Here is a 27,501-nt window from a genome sequence, read left to right as displayed (position 1 = left end):
AAGCATCATTCACAGGGAATGCTTTCACAAAGAAAAGCCATTGCCAATCAATATGTCATCAGGCCACAAGGAATAGCTCCGTTCTAACTTATGAATCCCTTTTCAAGATGGAAGAAAGGAAGGGGCAACGCCGTATCCCCAGAACGCCCAGCATAAAGCCAAGTAGGAAGAACACCAGCTCCCTGGGCACAGGGAATAGAGCTGGATATGCCCAGTGCAAAGGATATGCCCAGTTGCCAGGTCAGCTCATGGAAAGTGAAACGCAAACACATGCTTCTTAAGGGTAGATATCACCCTGGAGACGTCTACATGTTTCCAGTGCTGAACTCACTGCCTGATGTATAACTAGTGCTCAGTAATTACTCCCTAAGTATAGTAATCAATTGACTGATGGATTGAGTAGCCAACTGAATATAGCAAGACACTGGAGTATCTTGATTTTTCAGCCTTATCATAAAATGTCAAGCATCTGGATTAGTTGATAGAAGCCTAAATTATATAAGTACTACTGCCTGAATGGGTGAAATTTGTATTGTAAGATTTTCCTTATACCCAACCCATCATTCAAGGCATAGCTCAAAGGTTACCTTCCCAAGAAAGTCTTTCCTCATCCTCAGCATGTGGTCTAGAGCTCCAGCTCCTTTCAGCACCAGGTAATATGACAAGAGTAAGTATATTCAAATTCTGCTTTGCAATTCATATGCTTTGGGGCAAAAATACTTTAATGGGTCAAAATCAAATTAAGAAATAGGGTAGGATGGGATGGGATGAAATAGAAAAAAATGGAATGGAATGGAATGGGACAGAATAGAAAGAATAGAATAGAATAGAATAGAATAGAATAGAATAGAATAGAATAGAATAGACTAAGATAGAATAGAGTATGTTAGAAAGAGTCACATATAAAGTAAATACTTCTGTGTGTCTATGTGTGTATGTGTGTGCACACACACATGTGAGTGCTTGTCTGTACAACATTGCAATTAGAATATGTTTATTTCTATGAGTGGATATAAAGAAGTTTGTAAATCACTGGTATAGATTTTAAAAAAGCCAGATAGACTGCAATAATATCTTGTTTCCACCAGTTGTAACTTTGAACAAATGACTCCGCCTTTTAGGACATCAGTTTCCTCATCTATAAAATGGAAGACCTGCCACGTATTCTCCAGGATTACTCTATGGATTAAAATAAATAAAGTAATGTAAGCAAGGTTCATTTGGCATAATAGTGCTGTAGCAAAAATTAGTTCTCTCTTCTTTCTCCTTTATTTACCTTGGTTAACACTGTAACTTTTTAAAGTAATTGATATAGTCATTTTTGCCTTATAATTATCTGGATATGTGTCAGATTTCTGCTTACTAGCATTTAAGTTTCTTAAAAGCAAAGAATAAGAATCATTTATTAATTCAATGTATACTTATAGGACCCCCTTTATAGTCAGACACAGTTCCAGGCAGTAGGGGGAGAGCTGTAAACACAAGCAATAAAAAGTCCTGGACTTCATGAAACTTTAATTCTAGATGAGGAAGATGAGCAAAAAACAAAGAAGTAAGTAATATGCTGGTAGCTAACATGTTAAAGAAAACATTAAAACAGAGGTGAAGGACAGAAAGTGCTGGATGGAAGGAACTATTATTTTAGGATGGTTAGGAAAAGTCTCACTCTGGGGAAGTTATGTACATATGTGTCCCATATACTCCATGACGCAACAAATGTTTAATTAATTAATCAGCTTGCAAAAGAATGACAGTGGACCCCATCTTACATCATACACAAAAATCAAGTCAAAATGAATTAAAGATTTGAACATATGCCTCAAAACCGTAAAACCCCTAGAAGAAAAAAAAAAACGTAGTAGGTAAACTCCTTGACATTGGTTTTGGCAATGAGTTTTTAGATCTGACACCAAAAACAAAGGCAAAAAAAGTGAGACAAGTGAGATTACATCAAACTAAACAGCTTCCACACAGCAAAAGAAAACTGTCAACAAAATGAAAAGGTAACCTATGCAATAGAGAAAATATTTGCAAGCCACCCATCTGATAAGGGATTAATATAAAAAACATATAAGGCACATATACAACTCAAAAGCAAAAACAATAACCCAAGTAAGACATGGGCAAAAGGACTGAATAGACATTTTTTTCCAAGAAGACATACAATTGGCCAACAGGCACATAAAAAGGTGCTCAACATCACTAGTCATCAGAGAAATACAAATCAAAATCACAATGAGATATCACCCCACACCTGATAGGATAGCTGTTATCAAAAAAATGAGAGATAGCAAATGCTGATGAGTATGTGGAGAAAAGGGAACCCTTGTGCACTGTTGGTGGGATATAAACTGGTACAATCACTATGGAAAACAGCATACAGATTCCTCAAGAAATTAAAAATAGAACTACCATAGGATGCAGCAATCCCACTTCTGGGTACATATCAAAAGGAAATCATTATCTGGAAGAGACATCTGTACTCCCATGTTCACTTAAGCATTAGTCACAGCAGCCAAGGTATGGAAGTGTAATAGGGAAGAACAAATTTGACTCCATATTGTATCTGTTCCTTTTACTGTAACCTGCATGCTCTGTTGTCTGTGCTTAGTCATGCTGGCTCTGCACCTTTTGTAAAACAATGTTGCCTGTAGCCTGAAATATACAGGACAGCCCATTCTCAAGACTCTGAACTTTAAGGGTGTAACACTTTTCCATTCATATAGAGATAAAAAGATGCAGAACAGAGAATAACATTTGTCTTGTTGGAGGCTTACAGGAGCATCCTGACCTGACCTACATAGACAGCTGCAAGAACAAAGGATTCCAACAACAAGAAGTTTGCAACAGCTAACCACGCCCCTCCCCCACCTAAGCCTTTAAAGATGCTTTGCAGAAACCCTTTGGGAAGTTTGGGGTTTTTTGTGCACGAGCCACCTGTCTCCTCGCATGGCCCTGCAATAAACCTTTCTCTGCTCCAAACTCGATGTTTTGGCTTGTTTGGCTTCACTGTGCATCAGGCACACGAACTTGTGTTTGGTAACAGAAACAACCTAAGTGCTTGTCGATGGTTGAATGGATGAAGAATATGTGAAATAAACATATATATATACACATATATATATTTAGTGAAATATTATTCAACCTTAAAAAAGAAGGAAAATCCTGTCATTTGTGACAACATGGATGAACTTGGAAGGCATTATGCTAAGTGAAATAAGCCACACAGAGAAAAACAAGTACTGCATGGCATGACTTAGATGTGGAATCTAATAAATAAATAAATAGATAAACTACCACCACCAGCACAACAAAACTCATAGAAACAAGAGAATCAAAAATCGTTGCCAGTGGCTGCAACGGGGTGGTGGGTGGGGGGATGGTGGAAGAAATAGGGAGAAGTTGGTAAAAAGGAATAAGCTTTCAGATACAAGATGAATAAGGTCTGAGGATCTAATGTGTAACATGGTGACCACAGCTGATAACACTGTGTTGTTTAATTGAAATTTGCTAAGAGAGACGGTAACTGTCCTCATAAAAAAATAAATAAAAACAAACAAATATGTGAGGTGATGGATATGTAAAGTAACTCAATAGGGAGAATCCTTTCACAATGTATATGTATGTCAAGTCATCACATTGTACAGCTTAAATATCTTACAATTTGTCAATAATACCTCAATAATGTTGGAAAAAAAGTTAACCAACTGAACAAAATAAAGTGAATGGAAGGTAAAAGAGGCAAACATTATAAACAAGTGTAGAAATGGATGGGAAGAAAACAGACAGACCCTTTATAATTCTTTCTGTAGTCTGAAAAGTGATTTAAAATCTGGGGAAAGAATGTACTTTTAAATGTACTTTTGTGAAAAGTACATTTAAAGGCAGGTATGTTTAAGGAGGATGCCAAATCCATCACAGCAAATGACTTTCATCCAATTTTTGCTGTGCTATTTTATGTAATAGCCAGCACAGACACGTCCTTGGGGGCTACATCTTCAGTGGCCAAAGGACCTGTCAGGGTTGATGTTTCAACTTTGAAACAGCTTCCAAGAAACCAGATGGGGTTGTTTGGAAAATAGGCTGGGTTTCCTGAGAGATGTTTTTAATTCAAAGAAAAATCAGACCCAAAGAGACTCGGCATCATTCAGTCCAAAACAGGGTCAGATTTCAAAGGTCCCTAACTCGGAGGAGAAATAACCATAAATAGTGATTCCTTTATTCTGTGTTTATTAGTGCTTGCTGGGTACTCTCGGGGCCCTCTGGAGTAAGAGGGAGCTGAAGAGAACTAACACTTACGATGTGTTGTATCATCACATAGGTGCTTTTACACAACCTAGTTCAGCCCTTACAACAATCATATGTGGTGGGTTTCTATGAGAAAAACTGCTGGCTATTCACCGAAACACACTTCCTCTTTTTCTCGGGCACTTCACTAGATGACATTTCCAACCATGTTTGCAATTACGTGTGATGCTGTGACAGCTCTACCCAGTGGAAAGAGGGTAGAAGGCACATGTACAACTTCCCAGGCCTGGCACTCTAAAGCCTCCTTCATGTGCTGCTCTAGGTACCCCCTTCCCTGAGCCAGAAGTCGATACCCACTGCAAACTTGGAACTCACATATTAAATGCAGACAGTCCCTAATGCAGCATCTCTGAGTGACCGCAAGAAGCAGAGCCTCCCACACTTTACAACCAGAAGCACCACCTTGTAGCTGGGCAGTGGATGTCAATGAAACAGAGAGAGTGGGCAAGAAACCTGGGGACTCCTGTTTTGGAAGAGCAAGACCTTTGGTAAAACTGTCACTTTGGATAATTTCGAAGACAAACTTACTGCCCGCTGAGCCAGTAGCTCTAGAGAAATGGATTGAAAACACCAAAATATCCATTTGTAATAGTCACTCCTCTCTGTTTTCACCTATGATTACAAGAAAGAGAGGAGCTCAGGAAAGAATGTACCAGTTTTCAAGCACACATTACAATGAGAGAAAGCGAAAGACAGAGAGAGAGGCAGACAGAGATAGAGACAGAGGCAGAGTCAGACAGACAGAGAGAGATTCTAGAATGATCTCGTAGCCACATTAAGTTGAGAGAGGAGTATCGGGGCACAAAAGAAAGGAAATAACGTAGGCTTGAAAGTGATATTGTTATGCCTTCGATATTTTTCATGTGGCCAATGGATCTGCCTGAAAACAAACACAGCAATGCTTACGGCACTTCTGAAGGAATCGTGCAGCCAAAGAAACCCTGGGTCTACTCTAAAAGAGCCCGTGACTGTAAAACAGCTGCCAAGCTCCCCAACATGTACTAACAGAAGAGAAGCTACATAAACCCCTCAGCCTCAAGGAGGATGTGCTCAACAGTGGCCACTGTAGATGTGGTCACGGAAGACAGAGAACAAAGAAGAACTGCCCAGTGGGGGAGCTTCCCAGGGAGCAACGGACAAGAAATTCTTCCCGGAGAGCAGAATCGGAGTCTAAGGAAGGTCTCCAATTGCCAGGACAAAGGTATCACTGACCACCATGGACCAGTAACTGCTTTGTATCTCCAGTTCTCCTCTTTTCCAAATTCCCAAATTCCCAAATGTCTTATTGTGAGGATCCTCTCCTGCAATCCATTGAAAAGGATGTTGTACTAAGTGGTGGCAATCTTTATCACTCTGGCAATCTTTTTAGTCACAGGTTACTTCTCCATGAAAAGCTATGTCTGGCCGTGAAGAGAAGGAGTAAATATCACCAAGTGATTTTGACTTGGAGCTGGATGCAAAGTTGGATTGGATTTTGAGTTGTCCATCTTGGGGCTGTGTGTTCTAAATATGTGAAGAAGAGTGCAAACGGATATTTGGTGAAAATACTGCAGCTACGATGGCTAGCTATACACCAAAATCCATTTCCCATTTTTTCTTGGCGTTAGGCTAGATTCCTTTCCTCGGGCTCTGCAGTCAGGCAGACCAAGTGATTGCATTTTAGCCAAAGGAATGTGTGAAAAAAGGATAGGTTAACATCATGACCCTTGAGAACCTCCAGTGTATGTTCCCCTGTGCTCTTCCTCTGCGTTTGGCTGGAAGGCTGACCTTGGATGTCACATGTTCATGACAGCCTGGGTCCCCGAGGGCTGAGGAGCAGAACCCCTCTCCTCACCAAAAATCAGAAACGCTCATTTTAGACTAAGCAAACAGGATGTAAACTCATATTGAGTTAACTCAGTGACCTTTTTTTTTTTTAAATCTACAGTAGATGCAATATAATTCCCTCCATTTTGCAGTTGTGAAAATGAGGCTTGGCAAACTTAATTTTCACAATTTAGAGAGATAACAGATGCAGGCATTGGGCTCACATCTCTGTCTCCCCACCTCCAGCGTCTCCTCTCAATGGACCCCACGATCATCCAGTGATTGGAGATACATTATCTGTCAGTCATTAAGAAAGGGGTCTATTGAGGAGTCAAGATAAACCAACCTCTACCTATCTTCAGATATTAGGTAGATTTATTTTCGTCCCTAGTTTAGGGTATGGGTTTTCTTCCAAGCATTAGTGAAAAAAATTATTTTTCTCTGAATCGCTAAGAAAGCGGTCAGGACTCAGTGTGAAAAAAACAGAACCTGGGTGTGCCCTGCACACTAATGAAAGGGTCCCCTCTCCACCCACCCCAACTGCTGATGCCACAGGGACTCTTTGGTAAATGAACACCATAAGCCATTTGATCCTGAAAGTTTTTCTGCAAAAAGGCAAGATCAGGTCCTTTCTTTATATTCAATCTTGTCTCGATTAAATTGGCTTTTTTTCTTAGTGAGTTTCCAAAGCACTGAGTTACTAGCAAGAAAAGGTTTTAATAGGATCCTAGATTTTAAAGCCATGGGCAACACAGCCTGGGTCCTTTATTATGTGTAATGAATAAAAGAACCCAAATCATTGCTTTTTAAAATCATCTGTGTAAGAAGTATAATAATTTCCCCCTTTATTCCACCCTCCCTTCCTTTCATTGTATACGTCCCCAAAGTTGCTCGCTTTAAAGGGCACATATTAGAGAAGCAGAAACTCTGCTTTTCACAGGAGAGCGTCCTGTCTGGAAGGACCCTCTCCTCTGGGCAGATCCCCTTGTGTGGCCCCAGCTGCTCCTGCAATTCGAGAAGCAGTTGTATCTGCTCCGTTTCCCCATCTGTTCCCCTCCCCCTTCCCCTTCCTCCTCTCCCTTTCCATCCTCCGGCTGGCTCATTTTAGCTTTGTCTGTGCTCCTTCCTTCTCGTTACGTTCTCACTCCCCGCGCCTTCTGTTAGCCCTGTTATCAAAGAAATCCCACGCTGGTGAGCATTGCAACCTCTCCTCCAATCAGGACAAGTTCCTGCATCTAAACAACAAAAAGCCCCCTTCTGCCTGGTAATGGTGCTGCTGCCCAGTGCCGGCCACCCTCAGCACGTGTCTCATTGTCTTCTTGGCCCTCTAGGCAGACGGGCAGTCTCTCACCCAATTTCAAGCTGTAATTTTGGGGGCTTATTTCCTCTCCTTTCCAAAGCCCTAGAGCACACGCAGGGTGATCTGAAATGAACCAGAACAATTTCCAAACCCTATCCTAACATAGAAACACAGGATACCCTAACCAGAGAGAAAAAACAAGGATGCTGTGTGTCCCCTCTGGTCCTCTCTTACCATTGGAGGCACCGCAGAGGTGCCAGGAACCCAGGGAAAGCAGAACATTTCCATAAAAGTATTTTATTGTAATTGCTCAAACAGCTTCATGCCAATGAACCATCTCTCGGTGGAGGAAGAAGTGCCTGCAGAGAGATTCATCAATTCCACTCCAGCCCATGATTGAAGTGAGCGAGGGAGGGACTGCAGGGGGGCTTCCAGCTGTCCTCACAGGCGAACCAGAGAGCCCCTGGTCCATCAGAGCCACGCTCGAGCTTCCCAGGTAGAAAAATTGTGCCTGCTTGATGCCTATGCAACCTGGAACAGCTTAATTTTTCTCTTCTTCGGGCCTCCACAGGTAGCCTTAAAAATTTTGGAGCAAAAAGATTCAGAGCATTACTAAACTGCCCAAATTGTGCAGGACTTGTCCACCTTAGTCTTACAGCTGAAGTCATATTTACTGAAGGCCCTGCAGGCCAAATCTCACCTCCCTCCCTATGTCAAAACAAATAGATCCCAATAGGGATTCGTGAGGTTGTAAAATAATCAGGTTATTTTAACTTATCGTAAACACACACACAGAGACACACTCACTACCTGTCCAAATTGCACAGCTATGAAATCCACTTTAAGTAATTGCAGGGATAGGTTTGCACAACAAAGTACTTCTTATTAGTAATATAGATTCTGATTAAACTCTAGCCTTTAAACACACATTGGGCTACTTGCAAGGTTAACTCTTGCTCTACTTTGTCCCACAGTGGCCCACAGTTTTCTCATACATCTGTTATAGAATTTATCACACTGGATTGTAATGATCTCTTTATCTTCCTTTCTAGCAGTGAACTGAGTCTCTTAAGGGTCACAATCAAAGCTTCTTCTCTTAATAAATCGAGGGCTCACCACAGAGCCTGGCACATAGGAGGTGCTTCATTAACTATTTGGGAATTAAAATAATATATAAAATGATGGTGTTGTCTCCCATCTGTTTTTGAGAGTGTAGTGAAAACGCATTCTATTTCTACATGGAACACTGTAAAATTTGAATAATTATCCACTTTTTATTTACTTTAAAAAAATTTTTAAAATGAAGTATAGTTGATCTACAATATTGTGTTAGTTTCAGGTATGTAGCAAAGTTATTCAGATATATATATATATTCTTTTTTTTGGATTCTTTTCCATTACACGTTATTACAAGATATTGAATATAGTTTCTTGTGCTATATGGTAAATACTTGTTGTTTATCTACTTTGTATACAGTAGTATGTATCTGTTAATCCCAAACTCCTAATATCCCCCCCACCTCCCCCGCTCCCGCTCCCCTTTGGTAACCGTAAGTTTTTCTATGTCTGAGTCTGGTTCTGTTTTGTAAATAAGTTCATTTGTACTGTTTTTTAGATTCCACATATAAGTGATATCATATGATATTTATCTTTGTCTGGCTTACTTCACTTAGTATGAAAATCTCTAGGTCCATCCATGTTGCTGCAAATGGCATTATTTCATTCCTTTTTACGGCTGAGTAATATTCCATGTATATATATATGACCACCATGGATTTTGAGTTGTCCATCTTGGGGCTGTGTGTTCTAAATATGTGAAGAAGAGTACAAATGGATATTTGGTGAAAATACTGCAGCTACAATGGCTAGCTATACACCAAAATCCATTTCCCATTTTTTCTTGGCGTTATATGTATATATATATACATATATCACATCTTCTTTATCCATTCATCTGTCGATGGACATTTAGGTTGCTTCCATGTCTTGGCTATTGTAAATAGTGCTGCTATGAACATTAGGGTACATGTATCTTTTTGAATTAGTTTTCGTCTTTTCTGGATATATGCCCAGGAGTGGAATTGCTGGATCTTATGGTAAATCCATTTTTTAAGATAATTCTTTTTTTGAAATTCTGTAAGTCATTGTAAGACAATTTGGGGAGTTTACAGGAGATCAATAGAGATCATGCAACTCAGTTTCCTGCTTTTAATAAAAAATTCCATTTTCAAATAGGTGTCTGGAAAACAGACATCGGTTATATCTCCTAGGACCAGTGAAGCATCGCCTCCCAGGGCTGAATTTGACTTCACAATAGAATCCAGCATCTTTGGGGCTCTATAGGGAGATAATAAATTCATCCTGCTCCAGACATGCAAGATATCACTTTGCCAAAAGCTAATCTACTGTTTAAGGCCTGGCTACCAATCCAGTAGAAATTACTAATTCCTATTTCAAAAATACATGAGTCGAAGTAACTGAAGCATCCAGACAGTCTAATAACACCTGAATTTCCTCTTGACATCCATTCCCTCCACTTCTCCATGGTCCTTCTTCCTCTTCAATTAACTTTAAAACTATAGTCCATGTGGTTTCCAATCAGCAACAATTACCTGCTGTATATCAGTAACAGGCAACTTGAATATGACTCAGTTTACTCAGTAACCGTAAGGTTATAAAGCTACCTTTCTGGCACCACCGGCTTGTCTGCGTTAATACGTGCAAAGAGCGATGAGCTCCTTGTACGTAATGGCCCTACATATTCACGAAGGGCTATTATCATTAATTGCCATTTAGTAATTAGATGTCACCAGTGCCATTACCATATCCACAGATTTTTGAATGTTTGAGCCATAAAGCCGGAGAGTAAAGTACTGTCGAAACTGAAATTCAAATACCTTTCAATGTAACACCCTCTTCTGGGCAGAAGGAATGACATCTTAGTCCCTGCTGCCTTCTGGCCACCTGTGAGTTAATAATGAGGTTAAGTGTCTCTCAAACAGCTTCAAACAATAACTCCCTATTGAATTACCAGGTAATGAATTCATGGCCACAGAGGGCCTGCCTGATCAAATCTTAATTAAGCAGGGCAGAGGGTTCTATCACTCCCTTTCATCGCATCTCCACAACTCCTGTGGGCTGCACTTCACTTTGGCCAGAGGTTTGCCCAATTTCCTGATGCCAACAGAGCAAAACACCTGGATCACTACAGAGGGTTGGGAATGACCACCGGCTTCTTGAAACCTTAAGAAATCACTATGCCAATTGCTAATGATGCCATCACACACTTCCTTTAGCTGAAATCTCAGTCTTAGCATGTCCTGAAATCTAAAAACTGGAAGACCTTACAATATCCCTTCATCAGGGAGACGGACTGACTGAGCCAGTAAGTAAACCAGGACATGACAAGGAGTCTCACAGTCAAGTTTGGCTGGGCAACCTCGGCTTTCCATGCTTCAGGGTACAGCCTGGATATAATAGGACTGCAACCTGCCCGTAGACAGGAGGAAACATTAAAAAGAATGTACCTGAAAAGCCCCCTTAGCTTCACAGATTCAAAAGTCCTACATCTGCTTCCTAACTATGCTTCCAATGGTGTCACCCAGAGCAGGTTATGTTACCAGCTCTCTGAGCCTCAGAACCCCCATTTGAAAAATGAGGGAATTAGACCGTAACCCTGACAAGACGCGTGTTTCCTAAACCGCATTCTAGGGCACTTGCTTGCCCCAGATGTTAATAGGTATTTCTGATGAAAGGGCTCCCTAGACAAGTACACTCAAGTATGCAGGTGAGAAACTAGGTCAAACATGCATTAATGCATTTCAAAACCAAAGGGTCCTGCACAGCCTTCCAACCGCTATTGTGCATTGCAATTCTCCGGGCTCTGGTTATATAAGCAGCATTCTTAAAACTTAATAAACTAAGGAAGCCTGTTTTGATAGAGTCTGCGTGAGTACAGCTGGGGAACTGACACCAGGGGTAATAGGGTTCCGGACCTGTTCCATGGAGCCTTGGGGTTCTGCTATGGGGGGCCTCCAGGACAGTCAGGCATAAGGGCCTCAAACCGCACCTGCTTGTTAGCCATGGCAGGGCTACTATTTTTTTCCTTCTGATTTTGTTTGCTGGCTTTCATTTCTTAATACTGGATAATATTTGTTCAGAAGAACAGCTTCTCTGACCAAGGTCATTTGAACACCACTGGACCAGATGTTCTAAAGTCCCCTCCACTGCAAACATTCTACAAGTCTATCACTGTTTTGAAGAAAGATATGTGATGAGATAAAATATTCAAATGACTACCTTCCTGGAGTTCTCCGGACTCAACGTTTTACTATTTTGTTCCAGGTAATCCCACCTCCACGACTGTTCCTTCCATCTCCTGGTCACACCTTCTATCCCAGACTATAAATTCTCCTTTACTTTCGCAGCAGCTTTTTTATCTCACCTGAATAAATGACACGCACTCTCGTTCTTGACATTCCAGAAGTTACATCGAACCCTGACTTCACACGACCCTCCTTTCCTTCTGAGTACCCAGAGGCCCTGGAGAAGACCCTCCTCCTTGGACTTCAGCCCACCTGTCCCCACCACAGTCCCTCCTGACTCTGCAACTAATCTGGGCAACTCTTTCTTCTCTTTAGCTCATGATTGATTTTCTCCATAAATTATCTGGGGCTGTTCTTACATATCAGAGGCCACATTACGCTGCACTGTTAACTGATCCCTGAGAATGGAGATTTAGCCCCCTTTTTTTTCTGAAAGCAACACACATTGCATTGGGTGACCAAGGTTTGTGCTTCAGATCTTCATTGGACATCATAGTTTTATGGGATCTAGTCAAAAGAAACAAAATCTACTGTTTCTGAGTCTATTTTATGATCTCACCCCTTACAGGATATATTTATATAAGCCATTCACCATGTCATACAAGCACAATGTGAAAATGGCTTTAGATATTCAAGGTTAAGGGGAAACATGTCATATGATACCACTTATATGTGGAATCAAACAAAAATGATACAAATGAACTTATTTACAAAACAGAAATAGAGTCACAGATGCAGAAAACAATCTTATGGTTACCGGGTGGGGCAGGGGGGCAGGAAGGGGAGAGGGATAAACTGGGAGATTGGAATTGACATATACACACTACTATATATAAAATAGATAACTAATAAGGACTTACTGTATAGCATAGGGAACTCTACTCAGTACTCTGCAATGACCTATGTGGGAAAAGAATCTAATAAAGAGTGGATATATGTATACGAATAACAGATTCACTTTGCTGTACAGCAGAAACTAACACAACATTGTAAATCAACTATACTCCAATAAAACTTTTTTTTTAAAAAGGGTAAACTCATCGATGAACTTGAACTTGCCAGACTTTAAAACCGAAACCCCTTTTCCTTTACGTGAGGGATGCGACTGCTTAAGTCTAGAGCTGCAGAAGCGGGCTGCACCTGAGTGGTAGGTGTGGCCCTCTCTGAGGACAATTAAAATGTACAGAACTATCTGGCAGGATCAGAACAGCCCTTGCATGACGTGCACCAGCTCCCTGTTTTCACAATAGGAAAAGCAGATGCTCCTGGGAAATGCGGCAGCACAACATGTGGGGAAACAAAGCCCAGCACTAAAGGCATATGAGGCAAAAACTGTTAAGCTTAGTTGGCTTTTTGTTCTTCCGTTAAAAATGCAATAAAGTATTCCACCCATTCTCCAACTCTATCAAACACTGGTGGTGAGTGGGGTGGCAGAGAACAATCAATGTGCTTCTGAAGGATGGGCACCAGAGCCTCCTTGTGCGATATGCCAAATAGATTTGATTTCCAATATGCATGTATGCACAGAAAGCATCCAACGGATGGGGCTGACATTTATCTTCTGCAGCTCGGCCCAGCGGGGCTGGTCACCCGCGTGCTCAGGAGTGCAAGTAAATGTCAGGAGAGATTAGCGGCCGCGTGCTACCCACACACGCGGGGAGTTTCGTTCCCGGTGTATCCCGCCTGCTGCTCTTCATTTAGGTAACAGTTGTGAGAAATGCAATGTATCTGTGCTCCAGAGGGAGCAGAATTAGGGAAACGAGAGCTGGGATAGCACGTGGGCATTTTTGCCGGAATTTTTTCAATGCAAAATACGACTCCCGACACTGGCTTGTTTTCTGCAAATTAGGCACAGAGGCAAGAGGAAGACTTTGAATTCTGAGAATTATGCCCTCAGACCATGGACCCTGGAGCTCCAGAGAGCATACTGGACTTGGTTATTTACACTAGTAATTGGATCCACTGGTCGTGAATGCGGTGACGACTCTGCAACATCCTTCTGAATTCTCTCTGTGTTAACCAGTGCCCATCTCCTAGGGTCAGAAAACAGGAAGCAAGAAAGGAAGAATTTAGAAAACGGAACGTATCCAATGATTTACCAGGATAGACAGTGTGAAGAGAACCTTGCAAATTGCGACGTGTAAAAGGCAGCTTGTAGGTAAGAGCTGGCTGATGGCTGCCTAGTAGACCAGACTCGCTCCCACCAGGCCGACTGGCAGTGGAGACAGAAAAGGAACAATAAAGTGAGAACGATTCATCTCCTTCACTCACCCGTTCCCAGATCCAAGCCCACCCACGGCCCCACTCTCACTGCCTCAACTTTATCCCGTTATAAAATACATCAATAGCCAAGTTAAACTGCATTCCGGATTTTCAAAAAAAAAGAAAGAAAAATCAGCAATTAAACTGCACCAGTGACATGCTTTAAATACATTCAAAGGCTGCGTAATTATTTTTGCAAAGGTAACAAGACCCGTGGACACAGGCCAGGCCTCCCTGAGGACGCCTGGTGCTGGTGCTGGCGGCGCGTGACTCTGACGAGGTGCCGCGCGGTCCCCGGTCTAGCACATCGCATCCCTGACTCTGCACAGGGCACACCGCTGAGCTCTCCATCATAAATGACAGGAAATTCTGGGCATAACTCGTCCCCTTTCCTGATGACCACAGGGACTCGAATTCCACTCCAGACCCACTCCCCTCATGACACTCTTGCTGTCGAGTATGAGAGCAGTCAGCTGAGGACCCTCGAAGCCAAATCCCTCCCAAGAAGGGGCTCTTGAGAAAAGACATTCACAGGGACTCGGGCTGAAACAGCACAGTATTCCGTCGGTGGGTAAGGCCTCCGGTGGGCACGGTGTGGGCCAGCCACACCACATGCTCTTGGACTCACCTCTGCCAGCCCTGGAGGGCGGCTCAAGAAATGGGAGCCTCCAATGATGACAACTGTATTCATGCAAGGTTTGACGCATTTAAGCTTTTATTGTCTGTTTGATTTATTTTCCTTAAATTTGTGTGCTTTATAAACCAAGCAGACCAGACTCTCCCTAAGAAGGAAAATTCCTTATATGTTCTCACCCACCACCTGAAGATACAGAAGACAGGAAGCAGCAGAAAGGGAAGGGGGGCCGGGAGCTGTATGATCTGAGTATTTTCTAATGCATACATCAGATCAGATGACACGTCTGAATACATCCACTGAGACCAGAATACTCACCTGTCACTGTGGGAAGACCCCATGAGGAGCCTGCAAGGTAACTGGGGAGGGGTCTCAGAGGACGGGATGTAGGCGTGGATGACTTGGAACCTCTGTGATACGCTTCAGCCTCCTCTAAGGTTTAAACTGCCCCAGACTGTGTCTTCCTTCCAAATCTGAGAATTCTGCAGGCTGGACTGTCAGAACGCTGGTACCTGTTAAGAATGTGCCAGGCCTTGCGTACACGGCACCTCACTGAATTTTCACAACTCGATGAGTGAAACATAGTAATTTGGGGATGAGAAAACTAAGGCAAAGAGAATTTTAGTGACTTGCCCAAGTTCATGTGCTCATCTGACAGGGTCAAAGTGTGAGCCTAGGCAATCTAACCCAAGAGTCATGTTCACATCTTTTTAATCTATTTTTACATCACACGTATCCTTCACACATTTCAGACATAATACTGTGATCATGGTAGATATTAAATCAATACTTGTCGAGGGACTTCCCTGGTGGTCCGGTGGTTAGGACTCCGCACTCCCAATGCAGGGGCCCCGGGTTCGATCTCTGGTAGGGAACTAGATCCCACATGCGTGCCGCAACTAAGAAGTCCGCATGCCCCAACTAAGATGTCTTGCATGCCACAACGAAGATCCCGCATGCTGCAACTAAGACCCAGCACAGCCAAAATAAATTAAAAAATAAATAAAGATAAATCATAAAAAAAAATTTTTCTTTAAAAAAAAAGCCTGAATAAAATTTTTTAAAAGTCCATTCTCTACGTCTGCGTCTTTATGCCTGTCCTGCCCCTAGGTTCTTCAGAACCATTTTTTTTTTTTTTAGATTCCATATATATGTGTTAGCATACGTTATTTGTTTTCCTCTTTCTGACTTACTTCACTCTGTATGACAGACTCTAGGTCCGGGGAGGGGGAAGGGTAAGCTGGGACGAAGTGAGAGAGTAGCATGGACATATATACACTACCAAATGTGAAATAGATAGCTAGTGGGAAGCAGCCGCATAACACAGGGAGATCAGCTCGGTGCTTTGTGACCACCTAGAGGGGTGGGATAGGGAGGGTGGCAGGGAGACGCAAGAGGGAGGGGATATGGGGATATATGTATACGTATAGCTGATTCACTTTGTTATACAGGAGAAACTAACACAACAATGTAAAGCAATTATACTCTAATAAAATGTTAAAAATAAATAAATAAAAAAATAAAAGACTTGTTGAATTAATTAGTATGAGAGCAAAAAGGGATGAATTCACGTGTAAATTATAAACATGTAAATGTGCATCATCGTTCAAGTTACCTGTTTGACAAATATCCTGAGATGCCAAGCAAGATGCAAAAGGATTCTTGTCTTAAAAGTGGTAGGCTAAATATACTTGGGGTAAGTAGTAAGTTATCATACACACTTTTTTTTATTGAAGTATAGCTGATTTACAATGTTGCATTAGTTTTTAGGTGTACAGCAAAGTGATTCAGTTATACATACATATATATCTATGTTTTTCAGATTCTTTTCCTTTATAGGTTATTACAAAATATTGAGTATAATTCCCTGTGCTATACAGTAGGTCCCTGTTGGTTACCTATTTTATTTATAGTAGTATGTATTATATATGTTAATCGCAAACTCCTACTTTATCCGTCCTCCCCTTTCCCCATTGGTAACCATAAGTTGTTTTTTTTTTTCCTATGTCTGTGGGTCATTTTCTGTTTTGTATATAAGTTCATTTGTATCATTTTTTTTAGATTCCACATATAAGTGATATAATATGGCATTTGTCTCTGTCTGGCTTACTTCACTTAGTATGATAATCTCTAGGTCCATCCATGTTGCTGCAAATGGCATTATTTCATTCTTTGTTATGGCTGAGTATTGAATATATATACCACTGTATCTATATACCACTGTATATATATATATATACCACTGTATATATATACCACATCTTCTTTATGCATTCATCTGCCGATGGACATTAGGTTGCTTCCATGCCTTGGCTACTATGAACAGCGCTGCCATGAACATTGGAATGCATGTATCTTTTCAAAGTATGGTTTTCTCCAGATATATGCCCAGGATTGGATCATATATGCAGGATCATATGGTAACACACTTTTATCACAATTCATTCCCGAATCTATTTTTTCATTAATTCAGGTATGCCTCAAATACCTACTCTGTGCCTGTCACTCTTGTAAATAATGCAAGATGTAAAGGAACAGGGCAATCCCTCCCACCTAAAGAGTTCACCACTGTGGAGTAGAGGGTCAGGTATGGATATTTCACAGGAGAATCACGAATGAAGACTCGAGCATTTTTTTGGATGGTGAACAGCGGAACTGAATCCACACGCTGTGGAGTAGGGACCAAGAGGGAGTCCCCACATTCAGGATTCGAGGCTTTGGAATTCCCAGAAGCCCTGAGTTACTACAGCAACTCTCGTGTTCAACGCCCTCCTCTGTATTCTACCGAAAGTATTGAATGAGCCAAAAGGATTAGAAGGGATATGAGATGTGGCCTTGTTTTTTTCACTCCCCTTTCATGTAATCATCCTGCTGACCTAAGCCCTGGCCATGGCAGCACTCTCTAGGGAACTTGGAGTCCATTTTAATCAATTTCGAGTTCTTCACGGGTCCTGAGGACCCAGCAGACTGATAAGTACATAGTATTTATTTTGTTCTTGTTAATTTGCTTGCTATTCGTTCATGTGTCTGATTATTCGTTGGTCTGAATTGTTTCAGCTTAGAGGGTGCACCATGATATAGACCTCTCTGAATGAGATGGTTCACAATGACTCACTGACTCAAACTGACAAAATCAAAGTGACAAAGCTGACTCACAATTCATTCACTCAACAGTGCACGAAAATCACTGAGTGTCCTTTCATTTAGAATGATATGGTGAAATTGGTAAGTGGTGCTTTTTTTTAATCCTTAAAAACATCTTAATTGACTGCCCCGACACTATGCCCAGAAATTTACACAAAAACAAAAGATGCACTGCGGCAGTTCCTAGAGATTTACAATCTAGCAGTGGGAGAAGAAAATATGGTTAAGAGTCCTTTGGTCCAGGATAGCTTCTGAGAATCTTATGGAAACCGCAAGAGCTATACCATGTGCCCTGTCAGTACAGGTAGACAGAAAAACTATGTAGAGATCCAGGCAGAAACACAGCCAGAAGAAATAAGGCAGAGGAAGAGGAAAACCATCCTACAAGGTAGTGAGGCTAGAATAACACAACAGCACGGTACAGGCCCAGGAAAAATAGACTAGTGGAACAGACGAGAGAGCTCAGAAAAATAACCAAGTACATGTAGGAACTCAACACAGCAACAGGAGCCCCACAAAGAAACGGGATGACTGACTGTTTAGTAGAGGATACTAGAAAACTGGTTCACAACATGGGGAAAAACAAAGCTAGATCCCTACCTTTTGTTATATTAAGGTTATATTATATTATGTTAAGGTGGACTTCATATTAATTACCTAAATGGGAACAGTGAAATTATAAAGCTAAAAAAATATATATTTGTTTTCATTGGAAAAAAGACACATTATATAACTTTCTTTTTTTTTTTTTACAAACTTAAAATCATTTAATCCCAGTCAAAGTTCTATAAAGAAGGTAACCTTAATATGCCCATTTTACAGACAAAAAACTGAGGACCATCACTAAAGCCACATAGCTAGGACTTGAACCCAGGCAGTTTGGTTCCAGCACATATGCTCTTAATCACAATATAATGCACCACTGACAAAAGTAACATTAAAAAAATAATTTCATATATATATATATATATATATATATATATATATATATATATATATATAAAACACACACATATATTTTTCTCAACATCTAAAACTGATATGCAGGGACTTCCCTGGTGGCCCAGTGGTTAAGACTTCACCTTCCAATGCAGGGGGTGCGGGTTCGATCCCTGGTTGGGGAGCTAAGATCCCACATGCCTTGCGGCCAAAAAACTAAAACATAAGACAGAAGCAACATTCTAACAAATTCAATAAAGACTTAAATAAAAATAAAGTGCAAAAGCTACAAAACCGTTCTGCCCTCATCCCATATACCACTTTTTAAAAAATAAATAAATAAATAAATAAAAAACTGATATGCAATTAATACCTAGAATATATAAGGAATTCTTGCAGACTTCTAAGAAAGAGGCAGCACAATTTTTTAAAAATATGCAAAAGACAAGAATCTGCCTTACACAGAAGAAAAAGCCATAAAGCAAACAAATCCATGAACAGAGGCTCACACTCCCCATTAAAGTGAGAAATGCAAAGGAAAGTAATGATGAGGCATCACTTTATGCCCATGAACACGATTTACAAAGACAGGAATCAGGAAGTAGATAAAAGTAAGTGTTGGTGAAGATGTGTGCAGATGGAAACTCACAGTGTACCAGGGAGTGTACACATGTAAAGCCACATGGAAATGCAATATGGCAGCTCTTACTGCAAGTCAGCATGTGGAATCCTATCACCCAGCCATGCCACCACCGGCTCTGCTTCCTAGAGGAATTGCACCGGGGTGTGTTAAGGGGATGCTTGTCATGTAATGTGTTCAGACAGAGGGAAGCTGGAAAGAGCGCTGATGAATCAGAGGAATGGATACATCAGTGACATGTACATGCAGTGCACCATCACGTTCCATGTAGATTCATGCACATTTAATGAGATTTACAGAAAGCATTTGTGTGGGGAACTGTGGAAAAAGGAGAACAGGAGTAGAATCTGAGATGAAGGGAAAATAAGGAAGCACCTTTCCAGGATCAACAACCCCCTTTTCAGGAACGACAGTGTGCTGTGTACTGAGGAATGAGATTAACTCAGCCCTCAGCCAGCTGGCATCTGTGTGTACATAATGAAGAATAATGAGAGGAGGAGGTAACCTGCAGCTTGGCGATGATAGTTAATAACACTATTTTGCATATTTGAAAGATGATAAGAGAGTAGATCTTAAAAGTTCTCACCACAAGAAAAAAAAATGTTTAACTATGTTTGGTGATGGGCGCTCGCTGGACTTATTCTGGTGATCACTTTGCAATACATACATATATTGAATCATTACATTGTACACCTAGAATGAATATAATGTTATGTCAGTTATACATCAATAAGAAAAACATAAAACTCATGAGTGGGATTAGGGATGGATAACAAGGTAAGAGCCCTGGAGAAGGAACTGGAATGCCAATCATAGCATGGCAAGCTGCAAGGCTTGCCTGGGGGTTGCTGGCTGGGGGTTGCTGACCCCCAGAAGTGGGGACCACAAGAATGTAAATAGCTGCTGTCTCCGCCCTGGAGTCCTGGGAATCGGGAGCAGACAAGTAGAAATCGAGCAGCCCAGCTGGGGAAGGATAAAGTATGCAAAAAAGAGATGATGACATTAGGCATGACAGGTGAATGACAACCGGGGTGAGCAAGCTGGAAGGTCCGTGTGGAGTCAGTGTTTACTCTGTGCAGAATTGGAGAGAGGCCCAGAGGAAATGGACTTCACTCCAAGCTCACCAGCAGTTAGAACATGGAAGCAGACAGGAAATACTCAATTGAATCTCATGACCAGCACAAGCAGAGCTAAGGTAAAACACAAGAAAAAATCTGACTCCATATTACATCTGTTCCTTTTCCTGTGCTTAGTCATGCTGGCTCTGCACTTTTTGTAAAAGAATGTTGCCTATAGCCTGAAATAGACAATGAAGTGGATAGTCCATTCTCAAGGCTCTGACCTTTAAGGGTTTAACACTTTTCCATTCATTTAGAGAGAAAAAGTTGCAGAATAGGAAATGACATGTGTCTTGTTGGAGGTTTACAGGAGCATCATGACCTGACCTATGTGGACAGCTGCAAGAACAGAGGATTCCGACACCAAGAAGTTTGCAACAACTAACCACACCCCTCCCTCACCTGGCCTTTAAAGATCCTTTGCAGAAACCCTTTGAGAAGTTCTGGGTTTTCTGCGCACGAGCCGCCCATCTCCTTACATGGCCCTGCAATAAACCTTTCTCTGCTCCAAACTCCAGCTTTTCAGTTTGTTTGGCCTCACTGTGCATCGAGCACACAAACTTGCATCTGGTAACATTTTGACACTGTCATTCCTGACCTGGACCCATGAGGGCAATTATGATTTGGTTGTGATAAGGTGTGAGTGAAATTTCTACCTACATTACTTTCATAGTCTTTATATACATGAATTATCATTTCTTTCCTTATACTAAGATGAAAACATAGAAAGGGGAGAAAGGAGAGAGGGTTGCCTGGGGTTAGAGAGAAATTTCAGCCTAGGGAGCAGGTTATCATTTTCAAAATGTAAAGAGTGTCCATTCTCTGTAGTGTTTGAAATTAGACACAATAGGAGGCCCTCAAAGGCATAGATCTGCCCAGTGTCTAGAGCACTTGTCTTCACATCCTTTGCCACTAAACCCCAAACAAAGAACCCCTGACATTTATTATGTGGCTCTAATCCACAGTAAAAGGCATGGAGGATGTACCCTGCCCACTTCCCAGCCTCCAAAGCCAGAAGGTTAGAGGACACTGCTCTCCAGAGTTGATGGCAAATGGTACAGGTCAAGAGGACATAGTTTTGAATAATTACAGAAAAAAAAGATGAACAAGTACACATAAGTCATACAGAGTGGGGCTAAAAGAATGGAGTAGAGTTGAGGTTAGGAAGACAAAAACCATGAAAGGTCCCGGGGAATGCAGCCTGTCTCCAACCACTGACCTCTCTCAGGGAACCCAACAAAGACACCTGGGTACTTCACTTCTGATCAAATACTGCTGCAAAGACTTTGGCCTTTGTCCTGCTATTCCTTAAGCAGCCTACCACACAAATGGAAAACAGAATTAGTCCTCTTCTGTTTTCAGTCTTGAATTGCATGCTAATTGATTTTTAAAAGCCCTGCTGCTCTACCGCCTTTGCCCTATAATTAACTGTGTTTGATCACAATGTTCCGGGGACAGAGGTGGAGCCTCCTTGACTGCTGACAAATGAATCCATCAGGTGGGTCTCCGCCATCACTGGTCTTCAACAGACACAAAGTGCAGCAGGAGAAACAGTCAGTGGGGAAGAGCTGAAATCATCATCAGGAGAATCAAGGGAGTGGAAGGCTGTTTGCATTCTGGCACCTAAAAGCTCTATTCAGAATGCCTTTGGAGGAGGATATGTGTGACTTATGACAGTGAAAGAGGAATTCCACCCCCGTGCCCTGTTAGAGATGCCAGCTGAAAAGGCCGCTACTCTCTCACTGCCCTAGCTGGCCAGCCACAAGACCCGGCAGCAAAATGCACAGCGTGGGGAGGACACAGACCTGACCAGGTAAGATGAGGTACGTATGGATAAGAACACAATATAGTACCAAGCCAAGGACAACACCTGGTAACTGGTATTTGACCAACTTGGGGCCGCGTTTAACCCCCTCCATGAGCCTGGAGCCTGACTTTGCAGATGCATTTGTGGACGGTGGCAGAGGCCAGCCACTCTTTAGCTGTTACAGTTTCAAGAAACAATTGTCCAGTACGATGCCGAGTGTAAAGGATGATGCACCCTCTAACGGCACATAATGGGCCTGAGGACACTGTAGACACCAAGGCCCAATATATTCAGTCACGGTCCCTTTGTTTGCAGACAGCACATGCTCTGGAAAAGCAGAGCTCAGCTTTGCAGACTGGTCTGGTTCCTGGTTCTGTTTCTCTGTGATATGAGCAAGTCACTGCACCTGCTTAGGACTTACTTTCTCTGTTCTCAGTAAAAAGGGGGAAATAGTCCTTATTTACCTCACAGGATCATTGTGATTCTTCACTGTGATAAAGTATATAAAAGTGATTTTAAACCGTAAAGCATTCTTCTTGGTCAAATACAAGTTACCATGTGTTAGGTGCATGGCTAGGTACTACATTGTGTTATTTTTCATCTGTTCCCATATAAGGTGGTATGACTGCAATTATTTCAAGGCCAGGGGATTTAGGGGCTGGAGCAATTCCATCTCTCTATTAGGATGGACTCAGATCTCTCTGTCTCAGAAATCCTCTCCCAGACTCTGAATGTGCTAACAGGTAACGTAAAGAGCGAGCTTCTCATCCTCCTCCGTTCAGACAGAAACTGCTTTTCTGAGAAACTGAAAACTCTCTCTCTCTTTTCCTTTCCTACTGCTGTCAGCTATGCCCCCAGGAAGCAAAGCATTATAAACCACAGCCACGTCTCAAGCAGTTAAGGGAGAGAGAGAGAACACAAAAACCTTTTTTTTAGGCTTAAATTATGTTTTCTTTTCTATTGATCTGGTGATTTCTGTTTTGAACTGCGTGAAAGGAAAATCGGTTTTGCCATCTTTTCCCTTCTTCCCTTTCTCTTCCTTCCTTCCCTGTCTCCCTCCAAACCCGCTGCCTTGGTTCTGGCGCACAGGCTTCTCCTTGCTCCTCCTGGGGCAGTCCCATGGGACTACCAGAGTGGCATCTGTATAAAACAGGCCAACAAAAGCACCAGCAAAACAAGCCCCGTGAGATTCTGTGACTCCTTTTCTCAAAAATATCAATAGCTCACCATCGATCCAAAATAAAGTTTCAAACCGTGGGCACGGCCAATGAGACCATCTGTGATTTGTGGACCTCTCTTCTCTGGCGGTCTCTTCTCATTTCATGGTTTTAAATCCCTTCTACGTGCTTATGACTCCTCAGTGGAAGCCTCCTACCCGGACCTCTCCCTAAGGTCCAGGTCCTTTATACTCACCTGCCCACTTGACATCTCCACTTGGAGGTCTAATCGTCATCTGATCCTGCACAAAACAACTCCAAATCCTTTCCAATTATCTCGAGCTGCCTGCAAAATTCCCCATCCCAGATATGATAACTGGAACAAAAAGCCTAGAGCTACCCTTGACTCCTCTGTTTCCCTCACACTCTGCAACGAATCCATCAGCAAATCTTACTGGCTCTCCCTTCTAAACACAGCCAGAATCCGGCCCTGGGTAGCCCGCTGAAGCGCCTTCCTCATCACCATCTGCAGCTCGGGCCACTGTTAACACCTCCCTAAGTAGCTCCACACCTGGAGCGGCCAGAGTAACCTTTTTCAGACACGTGCCACTCCCCTGCTCAAAACCATCCAGTGTTCCCTGTTTCTCTCAAGGCCTGACATGCTCTAGACTTCTGTCCCCTCTCTGACCTCCAGCCTCACCCCAGGTACACAGGGACCCCGGCCACACTGGCCTTCTTGCCCTGGAGTCCTCACGCAGCCTGTTCCCTCTGCCTGGAATTCAGCCTCTAGACAAGCATGTCAAGCATTCCATCAGCTCCTTCAAGATACCACTCAAATGTCACCTTCCTAATGATGTACCCTAAATGTGCTACTTGGGCCTCTTCCTGTATCTTGTTCCACTCTGCTGCTCTTCTTTCCACCCATAAGCACTTGGAACCTCTTGAATTCTGTATCATTTATTTACATAGTATGTTTACCGCCTGCCTCTCTTCCCTAGAATGTAAGATCCATAGGGCAGGTGTTTCATTCACTGTCATGTCCGAAGCCCTTTCAGCAATGCCCTCCATAGGAGTCACTCAATAGAAATTCGTTGAATGAATGCATGAACGAACAAACACAAGTCCCATTCTTTCTGTTTTAGCGACCTCATCTCCCACTACTCTCCTCCGTCTAGAGGCTAATTAGAATGAATTACTTGTCAGTCTTTTATCACATAAATGCACCCTCTACTCAGCCTCAAATACTCTTCCTCCCACCATCATCCCCAGAAAAATACAATTTATTCTTTTAGATTCAGCTCAAACACAGTCCCTTCCCTCCCTCCCACTCTCCCTTCCTCCCTTCACTTTTCCGTCCATCCTTCACCTCCTCCCTCCCTCCCTCCATCTCTTCCCTCTTTCTACAAATATTTTAGCATATTTTATACAGTATGTATGATGCTTGTTAAACATGGTAGATTTTTTAAAAATCAGACACAGCCCCACGTTTAGTTAGCACTAAAGATTGCTCCAATGCCTCTGTATGAATAAATCACTCTGATGCTTCACTTTGTGGGTGGCTGCCTGAGATGGTGAAAAGAACACATAGTCTTAAGGGTCAGGAGAAACCGAGTGCATATTCCAGCTCTGCCATTTATCAACAGGCTTACGCAGGACACTCAACCTTTTTAAGCTTACATTTCTACATGTTTAGAATGAAGATAATAAATCCACCTTGGAGTATTATTTGATAATTGAACTAAATAATTAATAAATAATTATATGTGGCATATCATATAATATGCAATAAGTAATGACAGATAATTAAACTAAATACTATCAGATGTCCTTGTAGCATAGGGTTGACATTCAAGCATAAAGTCCCTTCCCTTGCCACCAACAGCCAGCAGTTACCTCACTCCTGTATCATGACCTTATTTTATTTGCCTCACTCTATAAGGTATTTACTTGTCTGTTTCCCACGAGATGTGAGCTCCTTGAGGCCTCCCCAGAGTACAGAGCTCTGCATGCTGTACACTTCAATTCATGAGAGTCAAGAAATAAATCTCCTTTCCTTTCCTGCATTTCCCTTACTTGTCCTTGTGCTTCTATATCCTTCCAATATTCTTCCCTCTTTGCCAAACCCTTTTTCCCCATCACTTTTTCATTTCATTGTACCGAAAAATTCTTTCTTTCTCCCTCTCCACATGCTCCCCCTGTACCCTCCCCCTCCTCCCCCATCACTGCCTCACGCCCCCCCCCCCCTTTTCCTGTTCCCCGGGTTACAGCACAATCTTCCCTTCCTTCCTCTTGATCATCACTCTCTGTCAGGCTCCTGTCCTCTCAGACCGGCCAGGGGAAGTTGTATTGATCTCTCCGTAATGCCCGAGTGCCTCTGAAGGTTAAGGTCAACAAGAGTAAAGCATCATGCTGAACCACAAGACCTAAACCCGACTTCAGTATGCAGGGTATCAATTATTGAGCTGTCAGATCACAGGGCACTCTGCACCTGGTGATGCCGAGTGGGAAAAGGAGGGATGATCACAGGGAAGGTTAGTGTGGGGAAGACCCATGTAACCAGCTAGCCCACGACCCGGGAAGCCCAGCAGCGCTGCCAGGAGGGAGACAACATTGTAAGGTCCACCACTGGTCATGGCGAAAGTGATGTCTAATGGGATCCCATAACAAAGAGAGGCCACCAAAGAAGCTATTAACGTCCAAACAGTCTTCTGGGCTTTGAGTAGTTTTCTTCTCTCCCATAATCCCACGCATAGCTGGCCTTAATTCCTCTGCTTGCTAAATAATTAGGCACCTGGGGTCTATGAGTCCTATCTAAATCAAAATAAACACAGATAATGGTGGGTTTTGTTTGTCATTTCCACTATGCCCTGGCTTACTTTGCTGACGTTTTAAAGGCTCCTGTGCCATCTCAACTATAAAAGTATGGAGAATTTTAGTTAGAAATACACAGGAAACAAAGGGCTGTGAATTAAAAGTCTGGGGAAAATCTCATCAAGCTTACTCATTCTAAAGAAATGTGTGCCTTAGAATAAATGACCCATCAAAGAAGGGTCATTACTATAACCTATTATGGCTATTATCATGAACCATCTCAACTCACCACCAAGGCCTTTGCACATGCAGTTTCCCTACTGGAAAATCTCTCCTCCCACCTTCACCTGGTTAATACCTAATCATCCTTCAGGAATGTTCTTACATGTCACTTCCTCTGGGATGCCCTTCAGTCTGGCTTAGAAGCTCCTCCTAAATGATCCATAAATCACAATTCATAATACTGTGTGATAATTCCACCAGAAGCAGCAAAAGACCAAGTGCATAATATGTCACAGACTCAAGAAACTGCCTGGGTTTGAATCCTGACTCCATCTCAGTGCCTCAGTTTTCTAATCTGTAAATAGGCAAATAATAACAATAGTATTCATCTCAGAGTGGCATTTAAAAATGACTAAAATGTTTGTAGATTTTTGGATGATGGCCATTCTGACTGGTGTGAGGCGATACCTCATTGTGGTTTTGATTTACACTTCTCTAATGATTAGATATGTTGAGCATCTTTTCATGTGTTTGTTGGCAATCTGTATATATTCTTTGGAGAAATGTCTATTTAGGTCTTCTGCCCATTTTTGGATTGGGTTCTTTGTTTTTTTGATATTGAGCTGCATGAGCTGCTTGTATATTTTGGAGAATAATCCTTTGTCAGTTGCTTCATTTGCAAATATTTTCTCCCATTCTGAGGGTTGTCTTTTCATCTTGTTTATGGTTTTCTTTGCTGTGCAAAAGTTTTTAAGTTTCATTAGGTCCCATTTGTTTATTTTTGTTTTTATTCCCATTTCTCTAAGAGGTGGGTCAAAAAGGATCTTGCTGTGATTTATGTCATAGAGTGTTCTGCCTATGCTTTCCTCTAAGAGTTTTATAGTGTCTGGCCTTACATTTAGGTCTTTAATCCATTTTGAGTTTATTTTTGTATGTGGTGTTAGGAAATGTGGCACATACATACAATGGAATATTTCTCAGCCATAAAAAGAATCAAAACTGAGTTATCTGTAGTGAGGTGGATGGAC

The 27,501-nt window shown here is 42.0% G+C and overlaps 1 protein-coding gene across 6 annotated transcripts in view; it reads right to left on the bottom strand.

Moving 5' to 3' along the window:
* The window catches only part of NTM (neurotrimin), a 931,513-nt gene that overhangs the window by 324,307 nt on the left and 579,705 nt on the right, over positions 1-27,501 (bottom strand). The gene's annotated exons all lie outside the window — the stretch shown is intronic.

The sequence above is a fragment of the Balaenoptera acutorostrata genome, chromosome 9 (assembly GCF_949987535.1).
Source record: "Balaenoptera acutorostrata chromosome 9, mBalAcu1.1, whole genome shotgun sequence".
In the NCBI taxonomy this organism is placed as follows: Eukaryota; Metazoa; Chordata; class Mammalia; order Artiodactyla; family Balaenopteridae; genus Balaenoptera; species Balaenoptera acutorostrata.
The sequence above is the reverse complement of the archived record's forward strand: the minus strand, read 5'-3'. Positions and strand labels throughout refer to the sequence as shown.